Source organism: Heterocephalus glaber, unplaced genomic scaffold, assembly GCF_053883595.1.
Source record: "Heterocephalus glaber isolate CG9 unplaced genomic scaffold, H.glaber_assembly_v1.0 deba00001610, whole genome shotgun sequence".
Lineage (NCBI taxonomy): Eukaryota > Metazoa > Chordata > Mammalia > Rodentia > Bathyergidae > Heterocephalus > Heterocephalus glaber.
The window spans coordinates 32,786,656-32,802,161 of record NW_028258381.1 but is presented as its reverse complement, the minus strand read 5'-3'; the positions used below and the strand labels follow the sequence as shown (position 1 = coordinate 32,802,161).

Genomic DNA, 15,506 nt, shown 5'->3' with positions numbered 1-15,506 from the left:
GACCAGCTTCTGACTGGGGGAGGAAGCCACTCCACAGCACTAGTCTCATTAAACTGGCCCTGAGGGAAGAGGAGAAGCAGCCCTGAGCGGCCAGTTTCCATGGAACACCTCCTCCCTGCCTGGAGCAACCATATCACCTCTGCTGACTTCACAACACATGGGGCCACCAAGGACGGCACAGGTTGCTCTGTAAGTGCCCTGGTCTTCTGCTGGGACCTCCAATGGGCTCTTAGCATGGCCCCTGTCCCAGGTACCCAACCTTGGGGCCCCACCAAGGACCCAGACCCCACCTGCTCAGGGTCCTCCACCTCCACGCCAAGGGGCAGATGTACAGCTGCTCAGTGGTATTTTGCCCCTAAGGGTCAAAACCGTGCTCTAATTAGAGACAGACAGCAGGGTGTGCAGGGAGGGAGGGGTCATCAATAACTAACACATGCTGTTTGTAGTTTTGAGACCAAACAAGCTGAAGGTCACCATCTCCCACTGAACAAACAGCCAGGATGTCACAGCAGCTTGGGAACTCTGGACCTGGCACCAGGATTGGCTGTGCACCACGGGAAATTGAAAGAGACAGCCTTCCAGCCAGTGGGACGTGGTCCCCGGGTGCTGCCTGGCCCAAGCTCATGACTGAAATCACAGGAAAAGCCCAAGTCCAGGAAATAAGGTATCTACCCTGCTAAGCCAGGCGTGATTTGGGTTAAGGTTACAGTTAAGGTTAGGGTTAGAGTTAAGGTTAGGTTAGGGTTAAGGTTAAGGTTAGGGTCAGGGTGTATTGCAGGCTGTAGTGGCCTCCTATGTGGAACCGACCTCAGAGAAAGAGGCAGAGACCCTCTCTGCAATGAGGCCCTGGACCACAGGGCACCCAAGGAGCCTAGCAGGCAGGCACCTTCCCCACACCCTGGAATGAGGTGAAGATTGCTCCTGTCCCACACTGCCTGACACAGCAAAGTGCAGTTATTTCCCAGACAAGGCTCCAACAGGCTTCCACCCCACCCAAGGTCACTCGGTCGCATGGATGAAGGGCACTATTGGCCAGGACAATGCAAGATCTGCTAAGGATGCCCTGAAGGCCAGAGTCCTTTCCCCAGAGCCACCCACCTTCTGGACCAGAGCTCTGAGACACATCAGGAAACTGAGGCACAGCCCAAACACAGCCCGAGATTGAAGGAGAAGAGGTCCCAGGCTGAGGTTGGACCAATGACAGGGTGACAGGACCTGGGTATCCCAGGACAGGCCAACTCACAGTCAGGTGAGCCGCATCACTACCTGGAGCAGGTGGAGGTGTGGCGGGGGCGGGGCGGGGCGGGCACAGCTTGGGTCTGATTCCCAGGAAGTGTCGCCCTCTCTGGGTCACATTTGGTCTCTAGCACCTGGCTGTTTCCAGTCACTGCCCGAGGGCGATCCGCTGTGCATTTGCGCCACCTAGCGTTGGTAGCATTTCAACAGCCCTTTCAGCAAAACTTGAATTTGTGGGAGTCCTGTCCGGGCATTACAGGACATGAGGTGATTTGCCCAAGGATGGAGAATGAGTGAGCCAAGAAGCCGCTCTCCTATCACCAGTCCCAGGGCCCCCCAGAGAAGCTTGTTAGTGTGTTGCAGGCTGCGACCCAAAAGAGAGACCTTCTCAGGTCATTGCTGTGCCCTGCTCCCTGTCTCAGCCTCCGGCTACACTTACCATCTACCTATTAAACGCATCCAGGCACAGTGGCACACACCTGTAAGCCCGGGTAGTTGGGAGGCTGAGGAAGGAGAAAGGCAAGTTCAAGCCCTGCCTCACCAATTTAGCAAGACCCTGTATCAAAATAAAAGATATTTTAAAAAGAACCGGGATGTATTTCATTGGTAGAACACTTGTCGAGCAGGCACAGGTGGCTGAGTTTAATCTCTAGTACTACCAAAAAAATCCACAGGTTACATTTGAAAAGAAAACAGAATTTGAGAGGAAATAAAACTTCCTACATCAAAACTTACACTTTAATTGCAATGGGCACAACTCAGTAGTGGTTCAGCAGTGAGATGACTCTCTGAGGCCTCAGCAAATCTAAAAGCTGTAAAGGATACACAGTCCTGGATTCTCATTTCTATTTCTTACTCTGGGAAGACAAGAAGGAAATAAGCATGTAAGTGTGCACCTATTACAGAGGGGCATATTGCACACGTGCCAGTCTATACAGTAGAAAATCACCTGCGATCTTTAGCCTTTCAGCAGTGACCCATGACAATTGCTAATGGCCACTCGTAGCTGAGCTAGCACTGGAAGATGGGACCTCCCTTCTAAAGAGGACCCTCAGGGAACACTCCAGCCAAGCTCGGGCTCTGAGGACTTGTCTTAGATGTTGTCTGACAGCCACACTTCCCATAGGAGAGTGCAGTGTGAGTCCCAGCAAATCACCCCATTGCTCCCTCTGTGGGACACACAGCTGGAACCCAGGTAGAGAAACAACCCTCTGTGAAGTCACAGTGGCTCTGATGTCTACAGGACAGCATTGGTCCCAGTGTCTGACAGTTCTAAATCTAATAAACAATTGAATATTCAACAACATTCAGCTACAGGGACTCAATCAGCATTTTCTAGCCTTCATGTCTGGTTTATGTCAGTGGAAAACTCACATATCTGCTGCTGTTACCAGCCTGCTTGGTGTGGCTCTTGACATGGTTTATGATCTACATTAGTGATGTGAAGTCCCCGTGGACCCCGTTGTCCACTTACCATGCCCATAAACACCTCAGTGGAAGGAATCAGAATTGGAGGGTGTGTTTAAATGAAGCATGAGGGATGACTATTTTCTCATGCTTAGCATTTGGGTCATACCTCTGTCAGCATATGTTGGTGAGTGCTCTGTGCAAGATTCTGGCTGTTGTTCCATGCTCTTGGTTTTGAGAATTTGGAGTTTAATACAAATCGATGAATATGAAACATGTTAACAATATATTGGGGAATAGCAAGAACAGCCAACCAATATTGTGTTCTCGAAAACAGTTTGAGCAGTCATTGTTTGGATCTCAGGATGTACTTCTTGAAGGAAATCTCAGGCTGATAATAATTATAATGCAACATGATATTAGATCATTGAAAGAATAATTGCTCTTTGACTTCATGTTCATTTTCCCATCCCATCCCTGCAGCACTGCCATGGGTTAATGATAATGGCCATCTCTGCTTTCCAGAAGAAGAAATTGAGGCTTGGAGAGGTCGGTTCACACAGTTGCTTTTGAAGGTCACACACCTGTCCACAGTCACCCAGTGAAAACCTCTGCAGCCCAAAGCTGTGCAGATATATGACAGAAAAGCACACAGTTATAACTACAGCATCAGTTACAGGAAAGCAATAGCATCTGATGAGCAGTCTGCTGTTTCTCCCAGGGACTGCTGACTTCTTCAAGGTCACCTTGTGTTTGTGGAGACAGGACCTCCTCCGTGGGAGCTGGGATTGGCTTTCCAGAGAGCTCCCTTTTCTCTGCATTATCTTCAGTTTCTCCAGCTTCTCTGTAGTTTCTAGTTTTCTTGCCAACTCCTTTTTGATTCCTGGGGCTCTATTTCTTTTTTTATCTTCACTAAGTTGTTTTTTGAGATCTCGATTCCAGGTCCCAGGGAGGATATATTTGCTGCCGGCCTTTACTCCACCATTTTTAATCTACCTTTTCTTCTTTTAAATTGAACAGTCTCAGGTATTTTGTTATAGTAGTGCAAAGCTGACAAATACACAAATTAATTGATAATCAGATCAATTAATCCAAATTAAAGAAAGAAAAACACTCCAAGAGAAAAACAGGTAATGTACATTGAAATGTGAGAAGACAATCCACCGAAGAATAAACATGAATGTCATCACATTTGAAAAGACAACTGTTCTATAGGCATCACTGAGACACCAATTAAGATGAAATTGACTGCCCCATCACACTGACAATGTTCGGTGTTATTTGTTTGTTCTCAGGTGGCAGTATTTGTGGAGTCCTAGAGAAAGGCCCTCCATTTCCTGCTGTATACATTACCTGTATAGTGGTACAATGTTTCATTGGAAATATGCATCAAACACTTTCACACAGTGGGTGTCCTTTGACTCAGCAACCTTCTTCCAAAGAGTTATCCTAAGGAAATAAATATGATGGACCAAAGTTTAGCTGCAAGCAGCATATCCATAGGATTCTACTTTTTTAAGAAGAAAAAATGTGTACATGTGCCTTTAAGACAAAGTCCAGAAGACTATATATACCAAAAAATTAATTGTACTGTGTCACAGTGAGTGGCCACAGGCAGTGTAGAGGATGAAAAAGATTACAGTGGACCCTTGACTCTCAAGGGCTTGTTATAACTCAAGTTGGTCAACTGAAGGCTCAGGGCCCTCTTCATAGCCTTCAAAGTCTCTCTTCTGTATACAGGCAGATCTCAGTGTCCTTAGACGTTGGCCCAGGATTTCTCAACCCCACACAGGAAAGGATGTTGTAATATTCCTTCCAGAGCTCTTTAAGGATTAAATCTGTATCTGAGGCCATCTGGAAGCACAAGTGGCTGGCATTTGGGACTTAACTCAAGACTTTGTTCATAAGTTAAAACTAAAATTCCAGTCATAACCCAAATTGTTCACATGTCAGGCTGGTCGTAACTCAAGGGTCCGCTGTACTTGAAGACAAGACTTAGTTCAGTCACCAAGAGGCTCAGAGGGGCTACTTCCCACCCAAGAGTGCCCAGCATTCAGGAGACTCCCAGAAGAAAAAAAGCCACCAAGCCCAGAACTCTCTGGCTTTTATCTAGAATCTCAGTGTAAGAGAAGAAAGCAGGAGAGAAGCAGTTTGGGTCAGGAGCTGTCTCAAGGCTGGCAGTTTTTCTTGGGGAAAGCAGAAGGGCATGGCGAGACACAACATGCTTCACTAATCTAAACTTCTTGTTGGACTCTCACACAGCCTGTGTGTTTTCTCCCCATAGTTTAAACATTCACTCCTCACACAGCCTGTGTGCTTTTGGCCCCATGGTTTATTTACTTCGCATAGAGCCAGTGTGCTTTTGTCTTGCAGTTTAACCATTCACTCATCAGCCAAATCCCCCACGAAATTTATCACTAGATTGTAAGATTAGGGTTGGTCTTATATTTTATATTTTTCTTCAATAATTATATTTTAGGCTGCATATATGTATGTACACATATGCACACTTATGTATATAAACACCCACATGCACATACGTACAGGCTGGGGATTTTATTGCCTCAACGAAAATTGATATCCAAAGTAGGTTGAGTGCATACCAGGGAGCCTAGAAGATGACCCATTGAGATGTGGGGAGAAAACAGAGCTTCTGTCTATATCTGTGTTTTATCAAGAATGAGGAAGATGTTAAGAATCAGCAACACCTAACGACGAGTTCCCAGGGGCCCCTTACTAAGGGCACGGTAGCTGGGGCCTGCAGGCTCCAAGGGGGAGGCCTCTCTGCCCAGCTGTGATCTTTACCTCCCACCTCTCACCTCTCACCCCACCCGCTCTCAGTGGCTCACACCATGCTGCCGTTCGTGTGTGTCCTCGGACATGGATCTGTGACTCCAGTGTTCAGACTTACCTGAAGAAACCCTCAGGAAGTGGAAAAGAGGCTCTTGACAACACCACCAAGCCATGGCAGGCTGGAGATGACGATAACGGAAATGCAGGAGCTGGGGGTACTGCTTGTGCTCCTCACCGGCCTGTGCTGTGGGCCGCGTGGCCATATGAAAGTACTGACAAAGGGGGTATTTTAACAACAATGACAACACGAAGGATGAATAAGACTGAGACTCTTAGGAGCTCTGATGAGATGACAGTGTTGAGTAATAAAGCAAAGTGCAGAACAGGGCGCGATAATCACCAAGGCCTTATGAAAAGGGAGGAAAATATGGTCTGCCCTAGCTGTGTGTATTTATTTTCTTGCTTGTCTTTTTAAATTTTGGTTTTCTTTCTTCCCAAAGAGTTGATTTTATGAAGAACACCCTGCAGGGAATTGCTTGGAGCCCTGTTAGATGTATCTGCTGGCAGGACAGGTTTAGGGCCAGTCAGGGTCAACAATCCTGGCAGGGAGGTGACACCAGCCTGTGACTGTCCTCAGACAAGTTTAGAAGATTTGTTGCTATAAGTACATAGGCATTCTAAAGAGAACTGTAGAAATAAACAGTGGCAGTAGCTGACTTACAAGGGCAAGAATTAAGCAGACTCTGGGAGAGGGAGACATTTCCATCTTATCAGAATAGCTTATTCTAATTTTTAAACTTTAAACCATGTGAATGTATTCCCTTCTCAAAGAAGTCAAAAGTAGTATTTTGGCTGGGCATGGTAGTGCACACCTGTGATCCCAGCACTCTGGAGGCTGAGGCAGGAGGATCGCTATGAGTTTGAGGCCAGCCTGGGCTTCACAGTGAGTTCACGACCAGCTTGGATTGCATAGTGAAACCCTGTCTCAAAAAAAGTAGTTTTTTGGGGTTTCTTTTTTTCCCCAGTACTGAGGACTAAACCCAGGGCCTTCTTACTGAGCTACATTCCCAGCCCTTCTTTGTCCTTTATTTTGAGACAGGGTCATGCTAAGTCACTGAGTTGCTCAGGCTGGGCCTCAAACTTTCGATCCTTCTGCTGGGATTACAGGTATGTGCCACCACACCCAGTTGCATTTCTGAACTACATTCTACAAAAACCATTCTACTCTTGGGTACTCTGCCTACTAGTTAGTTAGTTTCACTGCTGGGGACGGAAGCCAGCACCTCATGCTTTTCAGCCAAGTGCTCTACCTCTGAACTATACTCCCAGTTCCAGATTCAGTTTAAAAACTAAGACAAGTCAGAAGATTTCCTTATTCCTAAAACTACGTATTTACCACGCCCCACCCTAAATCTTTTTCAAGACATTTTCTGAATGTGACAGTGGAAAGAGAGAGAAAGAGGAAAGGAGAAGGCAGAGAGATAGAATAGATGCCTCCTGCCTGCAGCCCGAGGAAACAGCAATATACTTCCCCCCACCCAGAATCTATCCCACACCCCACTTGTACATGCACCCCACCCATGACAAACTTTGCCCTCTGAGTATTTGGCAAAAGTTGTGCCACCTATTTCTAGACGAAACACCATCTTCAGGCAACTTGTCCCCTCCCAGTCCTCTGGGGGCTCTCTACTGAGCCAAGTGGACAGGCCGTTCTCACAGCATTTTAAATATGGGGTCCCAGGCAGTGATTTAAATGACTGAGTCTAAAGTCTTAGAGAGTCCCCAAGGGACTTCCGGTTCTGGCCCGCATGTGAGAAGCTTCAAAGTCATCCCTCCCACCCACACCAAAAGAAAAAGGCTGAAAAAACGAAACATCAACAGCTCTTCTCAGCTTCCTCCCAGAATTTAGGTCACAAGACAAACTGCTCCCCCCTAATTGGAGGTGCTGGCAGGTGGATAGAAAGAATCCATTTACTGCAGCAGAAGCCCTCAAGCAAGAACCTCCTTGGGAGCCGTGCCAGGGAAGGGATGCTGAATAGTGTTTGACAGTTGCTGGAGCTCAGCGTGGACAAGGCTGAAAGATTAAACCCCCATGGGCCCAGCCCTAGGGGCCCCATATGTCATGGTTTTACCGTCAGGACCTTACCGGGGACATTTTCTTTTCTTTTCTTTTCTTTTTTTTTTTTTTGAATCAGGGAGTTGCTATGTAGCCCAGGCTGGCCTTGAATTCACAGGGATTCTCCTGCACCAGCTTTCCCATACTGGGATTACAGGCATGCACCACCACACCAAGCTTCCTACCAGGTTCTGACAGTGACGATCAGAGAAAGAAACAAAAAACCTTCCTGCTTCTAATGGGGAGAGAGAGAAAGGAATTATTTTGAAATACAAGGGGTGATCAAAAACTACAGTGAATGCTTCAGGTTTAAAAATATAATAAAAGATACGTTGCCATGAATACCACTCAAAACACTCCCCCTCACTCTGAACACACTTGCCTCACTGTTCCTGCCACTGTCTGATGCAGTTCTTCAAGTCCTCTTTTTGTATCTTTTCAGGGCTCCCTCATTGTCTTAAATTGATTTAAAAAGGCTTAGAGCAATTTCTGACAAATAAAAACAAGATTGTGTGTCCTCATCCAACTTATTCACCAGATCTGGCACGTTGAAACTTCTGGTTCTTCCCCAAAGTCAAAATGACTACGAAAAGTTAAAGTTTTGAATCAATTCAGGACATCAAGGCACCCACAATAACACAACTAAAGACACTCAGGAAAGAGGACTTCCAGAACTGCTTCAGAAAGTGACGAGGACAAAGAGATAAGTGTGTTCAATGCAAGGGAGGGGATTTTGAGGGGGATTCATGGCAATGTGTCTTCTATTGTAATACATTTTCAAAATTTCAACACTCATCCTATTTTGTGATTACACCTCGTATCAGTCAGTGCTCACTAGAGTCAGGTGTGGAAGAGTGCAAAGCGTCTGTCTGCACCCTGGAGACCTGGAGGATCCAGTCACGGGCTTGGAGCCCACGGCAATGTCCCATCCGAGTCCGTATCTGGAGACCGAAGGATCTGCGCTGGGAAGATGGAAGGATCTGTGCCAGAAGGCCCAAGGGCCCGGGCTGGAAGCTGAAGAGTCTGTGTCAGGGAGACTCTTGAGGGACCTGCACCGGAAGCCAGGAGATGAGGACCAAGAAGAAGACAAGGACTGAAGCTCCCCTGAAGGAAGAAAACAGTGAAACTCCTCCCAAGAAAAGCAGTTGCGAGGAAGCTCCTCCAGGGAAGATCGGCTGAAATCCTTCCCTCCTGTCCTCCTTTTATACAGTTCTGAAAACACTCCTCCCTAAAGTGGGTCTTCCCCTCCCAGAACCACGCTGGCTCAATTCGCATGGGCGTTCCCATTCAAGTGGACAATTAACCAATTAACCATCACCCACCTTGTACGCCAGAGCTGTTCTGCTCCTCTTAAGCAGGCTGCTGAGAGACACTGGCTTACTAGAGGTTAACTGAGTAGGGGTTTACCTGCACCTCACTGCCCCGGGAAAAGAGAAACCTCAACTCCAGCCCCTCAGCCTTCCAACCTCCTCTAAGAGGGGTGCTGGGTGGCCGGTGAGACCTTTGAGAAGGTCACAGTCCAGGGACGTGGGCTCACTGAAGACTGAGCCCTCCTCACAGAGCTAGACACCCCCTCCCTGTCATGTCCACAGGGCTCCTGTGTAACAATGGGGCGCACCAGGAGGATGCAGCTCTCAGGGCCTGTTTAAGGAGAACCCTCTGCGGCACCCCAAGACAACAGGGAAGTGAGGGCAGGGACACCAGGGGAGATTGTGGCTGAACCCCATGCTCACACTGAGCTCTGCTTACCCTGCTCCCTGTGTCCAGGTATCAAGACTCCCGTGGGGGGCCCTGACTGCCCCCTTGTGATGCCCACGCTGTGCCTGTGCCCCCTCTCACCCAGGAGGAGAGTGGAGAGGACAGTGCTGCCAGTGACTGCCTGAGGGACACTGCTCTGCAGGGACACCCCGGCACAGGCCTCAGGGATGTGCAGCCTGCTCCTTCAGAGGAAAATCAAGAGGCCAGGTTCCTGTCACACATACACACACACACACAGACACACCGTGACACACACACACCAAACCACTCTGCACCACACACACCATACAGCTCCATACCACACACACCGTGACACACACACACCATACCATTCCACACCACACCATAGCACACACCCCACACCCCCCCACACAGCACCCCTCCTACTGAAATCTGGGATACCACATGTAACCCAGACCCTACCAACTCAATGTGCTTAAGCCTGGACTTTGAATCTTCAGCAAGTGACAAAATTCAGGGAAGGTCTGAAATCATCCTATGTGCCGGGGCAGTGTAGTAACAGCTCCCTGGCTGGGCACTGACCCATGTGCCTGGAGAAACAGTATGGAAGATGCTGTGTAGTCACTGCAGACCCTCCAGGCTCAGCACGCCCGGCTCTGCTCACAGAAGGAAGAAGGAGGGAATGTAGAAGGAGGCTCAGAGGTCAGCCGGACAACTCAAGGCAGAGTGAGGACCGGCCCCCTGGGAGATGCACAACCAACACAGTCCTCCTCCTGGCTTAGGAAAACACAGTGGAAACCAAACCTCCAGCCTCAGACACTGGACACAGAGGCCCTGGGCTCCTGCCCTTGCCCATCTGCCGTGCTGACTCAGTGTCCTCCACATGTGGCCACCTATGTGGTCCAAGAGAGCCCCCAGGAGGACCCACACCAGGCTGCAGCTTTCCTGGAGAGACGCTCACCTTCAGTAGCCCTGGCCTCCGAAGCTGTGGTCCTGACGCGGTCAGGGTGAGGGGCCAGGAAGTGGCATCTCTGCTGCTCTCCCTGGAGCCAGGCCATTAAGTGAGCCGTTTCCTGTCCCTGGGAATGCCCTCTCTCCACAGGATGAATGATTACAATCCCTTACAATCCATCCATTTCCTAGATCATCCTTTCATGTATTTCCTAAACAAATGGGTTTGCGTGCAGATGGCTTTATTTCCAATCAAACCTGTCAGCTCTCCATATCATAAACTTGTATTTTCTTCTGCAAAGCATTTGCTCTACTCCCCTCCCTCAAATGTGGCTTCAGATATGTGCATCCTGGAGACTTCAGTTGTTTTTATTTTATTTTATTTTATTTTGGTACTGGGGATTGACCTCAGGACCTTGTGCTTGCAAGGCAGGCACCGGAACCACTGAGCTAAATCCCTGGCCTTCAGTTGTTTTTAATGTACTGCTCTCTGGGTTCCTGGGCTCCCATTTCCCTGGCCTCTTGGCCTTTGTGTTCCTGGTTCTTCAGAGAGTCCTGGAACAGCAGCAACACTGAGCAACTTGCTAGAAATTTGAGTTCTTGGGCCCCGCCTCAGCCCTGTGAAAGAGGAACCCCTGGGAGGTGAGGGCATCAATCTGTGTTTTTACAATCCTGCAGTAAAACTGCTTTAAATTACAGCATTTAAATAGTTTTTTTTTAATTCCCTTAATCCCCGTGTTCTGGAGGAAACACTGTGTCTCTAAGCACCACCCTTGGGTTCCTAGGGTTGGACTTCATCATGCATGCAGGGGACAGCAGCCAGCAGCCAGCAGACACCCCACTTTGAAGAATGGTAACACTCCTCCAAGCCCTGGCTTTGCTGTAAAAGGCAAAGTTGAGGTGCAAGGGGTCAAGACACCCTGTCAGGGTCTCTACTAGTAGGGAGCAGGGCTGGGTCTCAAACCATGTCCGTCAGCTGCTGAAGCCACTGCCCGCTCTGTGCCCCCCGCCAGGGCATCATAGCTGCCAAGGAGCCCTGAGCATTGAAGAAGGGGAAGAGCCCTGCTGAATCCTGACTCCCTAAAACAACTGACTGGAGGAGTGGGGAGTGTGGGGGGCTATCAGGGGCGTCCAGTCTGTGAAAGAGAAGAAAGGGAATACAACAAGCCTCCCCTGTCTCTACTACACCGCGAAACAACCCCCAGCAAGACACTTTCATTCCTTCAACACACATTTGCTGAGCCCCAAGGGGTCTGCAGATTCTAGAAATAAAAGCAGAAAAAAAGACTAAGATCCCTGGCCCTCGTGAACAGTGACAGTAAGCATCTGTCTGCTATTAATCGCTTTTTGTGCCATGGACTCTGTAAAACAGTGACTTTAACATGCACATCGCATAGTGACACTACTGTCCCCACTTATGGGGAAGAAAGAGAAGATACATAACCTGCCAAGCTTCAGCCGCTAGAAGGATTGATTCTGAATTGATCCTTCTGACCAGGAGCTCTTCTGGTGTAGATCTAAAATGCGCCCCAAACTCTCAAGTGTGTGGAAGGTGACTGGATCACTGGGGGACTGTAGTCATCAGTGGGTTCATCAGTGGATGGATGAGTTCATAGCTGAGTCTGCTGGTAGGGGTGGGGCCTGATTAGAGGGGGGTCACTGGGATGTGACCTGGAAGGTCTTTTCCTTGGCTCCTCCCTCTCCCCCCCTTCTCCTCTCCTCTCCTCTCCTTCCTGGCTGCCATGGGTTGAGCAGTTTTCCTCCACCAAGCTCTTCCACCTCACCCTTTCTGCCTTGGAGCCACTGCACCATGGACTGAACCCTCTGAAAACCATGAGCCAAATTGAAACTCTTTCTTTAAGTCATGGATATTGGGTACTTTGTCCGAGCAGTGAGGGAAGTGACTAATACGGAGTCTGAGGTCTTGACCATGAGGCTGTACCACCTCACATCGATTTCTTCTGTTGTCTGTGTGTGAGCACATGTGTCTGCATGTGTCCATGTGTGCGTTTGTTTTAGAATAGTCACATGTAGCTGTCCACTTTGCTCTTAACCACTGCTCTGGGCTGTCCCAGATGTTCTCAGTCCCAGTGGTCTGTGAAAAGGACCTGGAGTGGGACTCAGAACATCTGACCAGCTGGGCCACAGCAAAACCCAGAATGGGTGATCAGAGCTGAATCTGGGGAAAGGAGAGGAGAGAAACCACAGGGTCCTTGGCACCAGTGGCGATGGAAGTGGGTGGGGAAGCTAGGACCACTCACCACAGTCCTCCTGAGGCTGCTCCTTCTCCACATGGTGTCCCAGCTGAAGGGACCCTGAACTGTTTTGAATATCTCTGCTAGCAGGCCTTTTTCTGTTCTCTTCCTCCCTTCCTTCCCTAAATTTACCAGCCAGCTATGTGACACACCAGCCTGCTGGGCACCAAGCAGCCAAGTCCAGTGTCAGGTGGGCTCTGCCCTCCAGAATCTCACCTCCTTCCAATGGGGGAGGTGACAGTGGGAGTGCAGAGTGCAGGGCGGGCAGGCACTCATTGACTGGTCTTCCACTGAGGCCCAGCAGTGTTTCCATGGGACAGCTGCACCCCAGCCTCGGCAGTGTGCATGTGGACATGGGTTGGATCTCTCAAGAACCCCTCCACTCTGCCACCTTCTCACAGAACCTAGGCCTCTGATGCCTTTGTTTAACACTCTCCCTCGGCCCTCAGATAAGGCCCCAGTTCCTGCCCACAAACAAGACTCACAGTCCTGCTCCCAGTCCTGTCTAAAAGAAACACCGAGGACCAGGACCAGGACCAGGATGGTCACAGGACAGTGACAGAGGATGGTCTACTGTGAGACCCATGGATGTGGGGCTCCCCAAGCCCCTTCCCCAGGCTGTGCCCCCAACACAGTGAGCTTTGTGGCATAAGGCCAAGGCCCCGGGGACGGGCACTCGGCTTCCCCCTCATGAGCTGAGAGGCCCTAGGCTCTCAGGCTAGGGTCCCTTCCCTGTCACCCTCCTGACAGCCCAAGCCCTTCCTGGGCTACTGTCTGAGTCTGCTGTGTCCACACTGCTCTTCGTGTGGGGAGCATCTTGGGTGGGGTTGAGGATTGTGATGTTTCCGGGCCTCCTCTCAAAAACTGGGCACGCAGGTCACCACCCTCTGCACTTGGGTCCCAGATATTCTCCCCACGTCCCCTGAGTCCTCCTCAGGAAGCACTGAAATGCCCAAGATTTCTATTTTCTTTCTAAGTCTCTTCTCTCCCATTTCCCCAGGCCAGAGTGCTAGGGCAAATCCTGGCATCTGGGACAAGTAGGAACTCACTGGGGAGCTGGCATCAGCCTGGCCCTTCTCTGTGGGTGCAGGTGGGAAGTCCACCATCTGGACAGGGAGAAACACACCCACCCCATCCCTCCTAGGATGGAAAGGAGGAGGTGTGCTGGAAGGACGGGGCAAGAGGTGAGGGAGGAGGCCTCATCCCCACCTCTGCCAGGAAGTGGGGAAGGCAGGCAGCCACCCAGGCTGGCACACAAGGGCTCTGCCACTGAGGAGGCTGGGAAGGCCCTCACATAGGACTCAGCGTCGTGGTTGGCTGGAGCCAGCACAAAGGGCATGTAGGGAGAATCTAGGGGCCTCCCAGAGACAGCTGAAGGTGAGGCCAAGCAAGACTACAGGGCAAGCAGACGGGGGCGGGGCACTGTGCCCTGAGGTGGCTCCAAGTTTGGGCAAGGTCATAACTCGTTTTATTGACAATTTCATCTCTTGAGCACGTAAAGAAGGCCCAAGTTCATTCACCTTGCTTGGACACCTCCCCAAAAGGACCAACAACTAGATTACCTCAAAGAACACCTAGAATTTCTCTGATGTTTAGGCATGACCCAAAATTCTTCCTCTGAGAACCACTGTTACTACTAACAAAATGTGATTCCAGAAAAATTAATTTGCTGACATTAATTGAGGACCTACTATGTGTATGGCAGGTTACAAGCTAAGCATTCGGGGTTTGTTTTTTTTTCCACTGAAGCATTGACTCGTTTATTCCTCATAAAAAATCCCTGTGGGTCAGATGTTACTGTCCCTTATCCCACTGTACAGATGAGGAACCTGAGGCCCAAAGAGCCTGTAAGTTGCTCCAGGTCATAAATCTGGTAAAGGGTAAGATGGGGACTCAAACCCAGGTATGGACCACCTTCCCCCCACCTTTATCCCACTCATATTTGCCTATAAACCCTTGAAAGCAGGTTCCCTGGACATGAAGATGGAAGGATAAATCATGGGGTAGGAGAGGGATCAGAAAAGGCCAGGCTTTATTTTGTATAGGGTCAGATCATGGTGACCAGTGAGATAAGGGACATCAGAAAATGAGGCCTAGTGTACAAGCCCATCCAAGTGTGCAAAGGCAGCAGGTGTGCAAGCTTCACATCATCCCTTGTGCCTGGTGATAGGACCCAGAAAGCAAGGTTTCAGGGGCCCAGCAAGACCATGCAAAGAGGCTCAGGCAATTTCTGCTTCTGAGAGAGGAGACTCTTCTTACTGATTCCCCTCCTAGTGCCAGAGACTCGGGAAATAAACACCACCAAGGGAGGTCCCAGCCACCCTGGTCCTCCCTTTGAGCAGAATGCCCATGGGCAGCTGGGCCCTGCCTCCTCCTGCCTCCCTTGGCCCACTCTGACCCTGGGACCAGAGAAGCCCTGGGGCCCCAGCCAGAGCATAGGAGCAGCTCCCAAAGGAGCAAGGAGAAGGCACTGTAGGCACTGGACCCACCTCTGACAAATCTGCCCTGTTCCTGGGCAGGTGAGTCTGATCCGGGGCAAATCATTAAACCGTAAAGCACAGGCTAGATGGAACACAATACAATTTTAGAGGTGCAGTGATGTTTACATAACCCAGGGCTTGAATGAACGCCAAAAAACCTGCACCTTGGAGGGCAAGAGCAGCTGGGTTTGCATGTGGGACTTGGTACTGAGCTGATTTGGGGTGCAGCCACTTGTGCTATTTATTTTGTCTGTAGTCTCTGCCCCCACCCCTCAGTACATCCCCATCAGTCCCAAAAGGCAAAGACTAAGGGCCACTCGAAGGTGTATTTGAAACTGGATATGGTGACACATGCCTATAATCTCAATACCCTGGAAGGCTGAGGCAGGAAGACCACAAGTTTGAGGCCAGCTTGGGCAACTTAGTGACTTAGCAAGATCCTGTCTTGGATAAACTTTCAGAAGGGGCCAGTGACATAGGTTAATGAGAAGACTCTGGGCTCCATCCCTAGCACCACAAGGAGAAAAAAATGCATATATGAAAAGGAAA

At 49.6% G+C, this 15,506-nt stretch overlaps 1 long non-coding RNA gene across 1 annotated transcript; it reads right to left on the bottom strand.

The window, feature by feature from the left end:
- Nucleotides 1–1,960: 1,960 nt before the first annotated feature.
- Nucleotides 1,961–2,551, bottom strand: LOC110348172 (uncharacterized). The gene is made up of 2 exons (XR_002393161.2): nt 2,186–2,551; nt 1,961–2,093 (listed from the first exon to the last, which is right to left on the bottom strand). It is a non-coding gene; the product is annotated as an uncharacterized LOC110348172 (long non-coding RNA).
- Nucleotides 2,552–15,506: the final 12,955 nt, after the last annotated feature.